Source organism: Zea mays, unplaced genomic scaffold, assembly GCF_902167145.1.
Source record: "Zea mays cultivar B73 unplaced genomic scaffold, Zm-B73-REFERENCE-NAM-5.0 scaffold_465, whole genome shotgun sequence".
NCBI lineage: Eukaryota > Viridiplantae > Streptophyta > Magnoliopsida > Poales > Poaceae > Zea > Zea mays.
In genome coordinates this window covers 45001-52955 of record NW_023367108.1, presented here as the reverse complement: position 1 = coordinate 52955, position 7955 = coordinate 45001, and positions in this window count along the sequence as shown.

Below are 7955 nucleotides of genomic sequence, written 5' to 3'. Positions count from 1 at the left end.
TAGATAGAAAAGGAGTGGAAAAAGTTCTATGGATTAGACTCCCTTTCTTTCCTGGGTTTGTATTATGCAACACCTTGTTCTGACCATATTGCACTATGTATCATCATTTGATAAACCGAGAAATGCTTTTTTTCTCTATTTCAAGTAGAAATACAAATGGAAAAATTCGAAGGGTATTCAGAAAAACAGAAATCTCGTCAACACTACTTCGTCTACCCACTTCTCTTTCAGGAATATATTTATGCATTTGCTCATGATTATGGATTAAATGGTTCCGAACCCGTGGAAATTTTTGGTTGTAATAACAAGAAATTTAGTTCACTACTTGTGAAACGTTTAATTATTCGAATGTATCAGCAGAATTTTTTAATTAATTCGGTTAATTATCCTAACCAAGATCGATTGTTGGATCACCGTAATTATTTTTATTCTGAGTTTTATTCTCAGATTCTATCTGAGGGGTTTGCGATCGTTGTAGAAATCCCACTCTCGCTAGGGCAACTATCTTGTCCGGAAGAAAAAGAAATACCAAATTTTCAAAATTTACAATCTATTCATTCAATATTTCCCTTTTTAGAAGACAAATTTTTGCATTTACATTATCTATCACATATAAAAATACCCTATCCTATCCATTTAGAAATCCTGGTTCAACTCCTTGAATACCGGATTCAAGATGTTCCCTCTTTGCATTTATTGCGATTCTTTCTCCACTATTATTCGAATTGGAATAGTTTTATTACTTCAATGAAATCCATTTTTCTTTTGAAAAAAGAAAATAAAAGACTATTTCGATTCCTATATAACTCTTATGTATCAGAATATGAATTTTTCTTGTTGTTTCTTCATAAACAATCTTCTTGCTTACGATTAACATCTTCTGGAACCTTTCTGGAACGAATCATCTTTTCTGGGAAGATGGAACATTTTGGTGTAATGTACCCGGGGTTTTTTCGGAAAACCATATGGTTCTTTATGGATCCTCTTATGCATTATGTTCGATATCAAGGAAAGGCAATTCTTGCATCAAAAGGCACTCTTCTTTTGAAGAAGAAATGGAAATCTTACCTTGTCAATTTCTCGCAATATTTTTTCTCTTTTTGGACTCAACCACAAAGGATTCGTCTAAACCAATTAACAAACTCTTGCTTCGATTTTCTGGGGTACCTTTCAAGTGTACCAATAAATACTTTGTTAGTAAGGAATCAAATGCTGGAGAATTCTTTTCTAATAGATACTCGAATGAAAAAATTCGATACCACAGTCCTTGCAACTCCCCTTGTCGGATCCTTATCAAAAGCTCAATTTTGTACTGGATCGGGGCATCCTATTAGTAAACCCGTTTGGACTGATTTATCAGATTGGGATATTCTTGATCGTTTTGGTCGGATATGTAGAAATATTTTTCATTATCATAGTGGATCTTCGAAAAAACAGACTTTGTATCGACTAAAATATATACTTCGACTTTCATGTGCTAGAACTTTAGCTCGTAAACATAAAAGTACGGTACGAACTTTTATGCAACGATTGGGTTCGGTATTTTTAGAAGAATTTTTTACGGAAGAAGAGCAAGTTTTTTCTTTGATGTTCACCAAAACAATTCACTTTTCTTTCCATGGATCACACAGTGAGCGTATTTGGTATTTGGATATTATCCGTATCAATGACCTGGTGAATCCTCTTACTCTTAATTAATCATTAGACAAAATTAATAAACTAGAAAAGATCGATATCAAGATAAAACTTGCACATTTTCCATTCTGAAATGTTCCATAGTAGGTGAATCACTTTAACTAATTAAAAATTCTCAAAATTAGTGGACTTCCTCTTCGGAATAGAAATTGGCTATTTCCACATAGGGAAAGTCGTGTGCAATGAAAAATGCAAGCACGATTTGGGGAGGGGTTTTTTCTATTGTAACAAGGAAGAATTATCTACTCCATCCGACTAGTTCCGGGTTCGAGTCCCGGGCAACCCATATGGAAAATAGAAAAGAGCAATCTGAGTTTTTCATTTTTACTAACTTAATTTCCCAAATTTTTGGATTTGGTAAATGAAGTTATACGAAAATCCAATCGTTGGGGCTGGCTTGGTTGACATTGGTATATAGACTATGTTATACTGTTAAATAACAAGCCTTCTATTATCTATTTTCTTTCTAGTTAATACGTGTGCTTGGGAGTCCTTGCAATTTGAATAAACCAAGATCTTACCATGACTGCAATTTTAGAGAGACGCGAAAGTACAAGCCTGTGGGGTCGCTTCTGCAACTGGATAACTAGCACCGAAAACCGTCTTTACATTGGATGGTTCGGTGTTTTGATGATCCCTACCTTATTGACCGCAACTTCCGTATTTATTATCGCCTTCATCGCTGCTCCTCCAGTAGATATTGATGGTATTCGTGAGCCTGTTTCTGGTTCTTTACTTTATGGAAACAATATTATCTCTGGTGCTATTATTCCTACTTCTGCGGCGATCGGATTGCATTTTTACCCAATTTGGGAAGCTGCATCTGTTGATGAATGGTTATACAATGGCGGTCCTTATGAGCTAATTGTTCTACACTTCTTACTTGGTGTAGCTTGTTATATGGGTCGTGAGTGGGAACTTAGTTTCCGTCTGGGTATGCGCCCTTGGATTGCTGTTGCATATTCAGCTCCTGTTGCAGCTGCTACTGCTGTTTTCTTGATTTACCCTATTGGTCAAGGAAGTTTCTCTGATGGTATGCCTTTAGGAATATCTGGTACTTTCAACTTTATGATTGTATTCCAGGCAGAGCACAACATCCTTATGCATCCATTTCACATGTTAGGTGTAGCTGGTGTATTCGGCGGTTCCCTATTCAGTGCTATGCATGGTTCCTTGGTAACCTCTAGTTTGATCAGGGAAACCACTGAAAATGAGTCTGCTAATGAGGGTTACAAATTTGGTCAGGAAGAAGAGACTTATAATATTGTGGCTGCTCACGGTTATTTTGGTCGATTAATCTTCCAATATGCTAGTTTCAACAATTCTCGTTCTTTACACTTCTTCTTGGCTGCTTGGCCTGTAGTAGGGATCTGGTTCACTGCTTTAGGTATTAGTACTATGGCATTCAACCTAAATGGTTTCAATTTCAACCAATCTGTAGTTGATAGCCAAGGTCGCGTTATTAATACTTGGGCTGATATCATCAACCGTGCTAATCTTGGTATGGAGGTAATGCACGAACGTAATGCTCACAACTTCCCTCTAGACCTAGCTGCTCTTGAAGTTCCTTACCTTAATGGATAAGGTTTTTCTCCTAAACATATAGGAATTTTTGAAGGAAGGAAAGCCGGAAATACCCAATATCTTGTTCCAACAGGATATTGGGTATTTCTTTGTTTATTCTGAATCTTTCTATTCTGAATTCAATTAACGACGAGATTTAGTATCCTTTCTTGTACTTTCATAACTCGTGAAATGCCGAGTAGGCACGAATTCCCCCAATTTGCGACCTACCATAGGATTTGTTATGTAAATAGGTATATGTTCTTTTCCATTATGAATCGCGATTGTATGGCCAACCATTGCGGGTAGAATGCTAGATGCCCGGGACCACGTTACTATTATTTCTTTCTCCTCCTTCATATTGACCTTTTCGATTTTTGCCAATAAATGACGAGCTACAAAAGGATTCGTTTTTTTTCGTGTCACAGCTGATTACTCCTTTTTTTCATTTTAAAGAGTGGCATCCTATGTCCACTATCTCGATCGAGGTATGGAGGTCAGAATAAATAGAATAATAATGAATGGAAAAAAGAGAAAATCCTTTAGCTGGATAAGGGGCGGATGTAGCCAAGTGGATCAAGGCAGTGGATTGTGAATCCACCATGCGCGGGTTCAATTCCCGTCGTTCGCCCATCGCATTATTGCAAATTCCAAAAATGCAATTTTCCATATTCCTAGTTACGTATTTACTTACGGCGACGAAGAATAAAACTATCACTATATTTTTTCCTTTTCCTAGTTCTTCTTCCAAGCGCAGGATAACCCCAAGGGGTTGTGGGTTTTTTTCTACCAATGGGGGCTTTCCCTTCACCACCCCCATGGGGGTGGTCCACAGGGTTCATAACTACCCCTCTTACTACGGGGCGTTTACCTAGCCAACACTTAGATCCGGCTCTACCCAAACTTTTTTGGTTCACCCCAACATTACCCACTTGTCCGACTGTTGCTAAGCAGTTTTGGGATACCAAACGGACCTCCCCAGATGGTAATCTTAAAGTGGCCAATTTACCCTCTTTTGCAATCAGTTTCGCTACAGCACCTGCTGCTCTAGCTAATTGCCCACCCCTTCCACGTGTGATTTCTATGTTATGTATGGCCGTGCCTAAGGGCATATCGGTTGAAGTAGATTCTTCTTTTTTCTCAAAAAACCCCTTCCCAAACTGTACAAGCTTCTTCCAAAGCATACGGCTTTCTAGATGTATATGACGATCTCTAGACAGATGGATCTTATATGAATCGTATGATGAAGTACCACATGAGTGGATATATAGAAAAGGAATCCAAATCCGCCGAATCGCTCATGTTATGATCTTCTACATCCTAGGTCTCCGCGTTCCGTCATCTGGCTTATGTTCTTCATGTAGCATTCAGATCGAATGACTCTATGAAATTACGTCGATACTTCCACATATTATGGGTAACGTAGGAGACATCCCTATTTTCACCCGGGGGTCTTAATTACCACTGCTTAACTTTCAATTCGCCTCTGACCATCAAATTAAATGTGAATAACCCGTCCTCCTCTCTTTGAAACAAGGGGCGCTTCCGGTTCTGTGCGTGCTTCAAACAATTTTGTCTTCTCCATATTACCATATCTCTAGAGTCAATAATTTTCTATGAGGAACTACTGAACTCAATCACTTGCTGCCGTTACTCAACAGTTTTCTGTTGAGGTCTATCCCGTAGAGGTAGTCAAATTGGATCAGTGATCGATTTCTAGGTTTCGTCGTAAACCTAATTGGTTACTTCCAATTACGTAAATCAATAGTTCAAACCGCACTCAAAGGTAGGGCATTTCCCATTGATATAGGAACTTTTGTACCAGAAACAATAGTATCTCCAATTATAGCCCCTCTGGGATGTAAAATATATCTCTTCTCACCATCCCCATAGTGTATGAGACAAATGTATGCATTTCGATTAGGGTCGTATTCTATGGTTATGATTCTACCAGATATGTCTTTTTGATTCCGTCGAAAATCGATTTTACGGTATAGGCGCTTATGACCTCCCCCTCTATGCCTTGCGGTAATGATTCCTCTGGCATTACGACCTTTACCACAACGGTGCCGTCCATGGATCAATTTATTTCGTGGATTGGATTTCACTTGCCTGTCTACGGTTCCCTTGCGTGTGCTCGGGATAGGTGTTTTGTATAAATGTTTCGCCGTATTATTAAGTATTCTCCTTTAGTTCGTTTCTCTATCTAGAAGTGGAATAGAATAACCCGGTTGAAGGGTAATGATCATACGTCTGTAATGCATTGTATGTCCCAGAATAGGTCCCATTCTTCTACCCTTTCCGGGTAGTCGATGGCTATTCACAGCTACTACCTTAACACCAAAGAAGAGTTCGACCCAATGCTTTATTTCTGTCTTAGTGAATCCCGATTCGACATTAAAAGTATATTGATTCTTTCCCAATAAACGAAGACTCTTTTCTGTAAATACTGCGTATTTGATTCCATCCATAAATCGACTTTCCCCCCTATGCTCTGAGTTCCAGTATCGATAAGAATTCGAGTTCTTATTGTTCTTATGTTATGGTATGAATATACCATACCAATTCGTTATGTATGGATGATGGATGAGATTCCATGGATAGAGAGCCAATTCCAATAGACCGTTCCCGTTCGCGTGCATCCAGCAGGAATTGAACCCGCAAATTTACCAATTATGAGTTGGGCGCTTTAACCATTCAGCCATGGATGCTTAACAGGGATCATCGTACATCGTAAATAACCAATTTTCATATAGAAAGACATATCATAGAAAAATGAAATCGAAAATATTCGGAGATGGCAAATATTCGGAGATGACTATGAAAACACCTCTCCGGATCCTCGAATTGAAAGAGAGACTGAGAGGGATCAAGAATCCTAATTCTCGCTATTTGGAATGGATCCAATTCTATTGAGTCTGACCCATAGTGATCATTTCTCTTTAGCAAAGAATGACCTTGGTTATCAAAGGATTGAACAACCGAGATCCATTTACTTATGATACCTAGTTGACATTGCTAACAAGGATCTAATGAATTATGAGTTTAATAGATTCTCTTTAGCAGAAAGACGTATATTCCTTGCTCATTATCAGACAATCACTTATTCCCAAACCTCGTGTGGGGCTAATCGTTTTCATTTACCATCTCATGGAAAACCCTTTTCGTTCCGCTTAGCCCTATCGGGTATTTTAGTGATAGGTTCTATAGGAACTGGACAATCCTATTTGGTCAAATACCTAACGAAAAATTCCTATTTTCCTTTCATTAAGGTACGAGGGCTTCTTATTCCACAAGAACGAAAGCACCTTTTCATTCTTTCATATACTAGGGGTTTTTACTTGGAAAAGACAATGTTCCATACTAAAGGATTCGGGTCCATAACCACGAGTTCCAGTGCACTAGATCTTGTAGCACTTAGCAACGAGGCCCTATCCATTAGTATTCCACATAAGAAATCCATTATAGAAACTAATACAATTAGATTAGCTCTTCATAGACAAACTTGGGGTTTGCGAGCCAAGATAAGACCGGCTCGGGATCATGGGACCCTTTTCTATCAGATAGGAGGGGATCTTGTACAAAATAGACTTCTAAGTAATAACCCCATAGATCCTATATCTATCTATATAAAGAGGCAATCGTGTCAGGAAGCGGCTTTTTCTTTGGCCAAACGGTACTTCGAACTTGGAACGAGCATGAAGAGATTAACGAGACTTCTTTCTCTTTTGAGTTTTTCTGGCGGACCGGTCGCGCAAGATCTTTGGTCTTCCCCCGGAACCGATGAAAAAGTGGGTCGCTTCTTATGGACTCGCTCAGAATGATTCTTCTCTATCTATAGTTCATGGCCTATTAGAAGTAGAAGGTGCTCTGGTGCAATCCTTACCGACAGAAAAAGATTGCAGTCGGGTTGATAATAATCGAGTGCCATTACTTCGTCGGTCCGAACCAAGGAATCCGTTAGAAATGTTTTGAAATGGATATTGTTCTCTCTTTGATTAGGGATGCTATATGAAAAGAAGTGGAGTTTGAAAAAGGGAACGGAATGGTCAAACCGGAACTGCTAGAGGAACGAATTTTCAATAGCATAACTTGGGCTCCTAGAATATGGGGCCCTTGGGACAATCTATTTGATTGCAGGGACAGGTACGCTGAATATGACTGGGGATTTTCCTATGGGTATTGGAGCGGGTCCAAGCAGATTAAAGAGGATGAGTTGTCAGAGACTGCTATTTATTCGAATTATTTCTGGTATATTTATCATAAAAAGGGGGAGGTGCAAGAGACTGATTCGGACTTCTTGCAGAGTGGAACAATGCAGTACCAGACACGAGATATATCTTTCAAAGAAGAAGGCTTTTTTCGAATAAGCCAATTGATTTGGGACCTTCGGATCCATTCTTTTTCCTATTCAAAGATCAGGCCTTTGTCTCTGTGTTTTCACGTCGAGAATTCTTTGCAGATGAAGATGAAGAGATGGCAAAGCGGCTTAGTACCAGTACCTGGAGAAAAAAGCCTCCTAAACATATGGCTAGCAACTGGTTCACCAGGAGTACGCAAGAAAGGCAAAAGCACTACGAATTATTGATTTAGGAATGGGAATGGGCTAGAACCCTGGGCTCTTCCTTATATAATTAATGGTCTTTTCATTCTAATACTCTATCCGAGAGTTCTCAGTATTTAGCAAAGCTGTTCCT